This window comes from Piliocolobus tephrosceles, chromosome 4 (genome assembly GCF_002776525.5).
Source record: "Piliocolobus tephrosceles isolate RC106 chromosome 4, ASM277652v3, whole genome shotgun sequence".
Lineage (NCBI taxonomy): Eukaryota > Metazoa > Chordata > Mammalia > Primates > Cercopithecidae > Piliocolobus > Piliocolobus tephrosceles.
In genome coordinates this window covers 42,216,014-42,217,146 of record NC_045437.1, presented here as the reverse complement: position 1 = coordinate 42,217,146, position 1,133 = coordinate 42,216,014, and positions in this window count along the sequence as shown.

Sequence of the window (1,133 nt, the reverse complement as noted above, 5' to 3'; positions counted from 1 at the left end):
AATCCCATCACTTTGAGAGGACGAGGTGGGCGGGTCACTTTAAGTCAAGAGTTTGAGACCAGTCTGGTCAACCTGGTGAAACCCTGCTTCTACAAAAAAACAAGCCGGGCATCGTGGCAGGTGTCTGTAATCCCAGCTACTCAGGAGGCTGAGGCAGGAGAATCGCTTGAACCCTGGAGGTGGAGGTTGCAGTGAGCCAAGATTGCACCCCTGTACTCCAGCCTGAGGGGCAGAGTGAAAAAAGAAAAAAAAAAACCCAAAAGATTGAGAAAAAAAAGCAAACTGACTATAGGCATCTCAGAAACTGAAGAACAACACAGTGGCAAACTCCCTGAATTTTCTTTTTACATGTCACAGACTTTGAGTTAAAAAAGCCAGGCAAGCCAGGAATGCCAATGAGCATAGGAAAAAACAAAACTCTTAAGGAAAGCCTGCTCTTTAGCCAAAGGCTCAGGAAAGGGGCTGTCTAGCAAAACAAAAGTTTTAGACAAAAGTCATAGTATTGAGGCCAAATACCATGGAAAGAAATGTGAACCCACCTGCATCCATGTCAGAAAGGATATGGCCAGCATAGGGGCTCCTACCTGTAATCCCAGCACTTTGGGAGGCTGAGGCTAGCGAGTTGCCTGTGCTCAAGAGTTCAAGACCAGCTTGGCCCACGTGGTAAAACCCCATCTCTTCTAAAACCACAAAAATTAGCCAGGTGTGGTGGCGCGCCTGTAATCCCAGCTACTCAGGAGGCTGAGGTGGGAAAATCACCTGAGCCCAGGGAGGTTGATGCTGCAGTAAGTCAGTGCACTTCAGCCTGGGTGACAGAGCGAGAACTGTTGTGGTGAGGAGCCTAAGCATCTGCCCTCTTCAGACTATAACAAGGCACCTCAATTCCCACCTTTTTAGGGTGGTGTCAGAGGCCAAGTCTCAGTCAGAGCTCAGACTTTCATCCACACCTAGCAGTAACAAGGTTCTCCTTCCTCTTCTCCTAAGGTAATGTCAGAGGAGGCCCGATGGAGAGTCAAGACTTTCACCATTATCCCGCAGGAATAGGACTGTCTTCACTTCCAGTGTTGATGCAGACCATGAGGGGAGCCAGAACTCCTGCTCCTCCCCAGTAATAACCAGGTGCAACCTCCTCT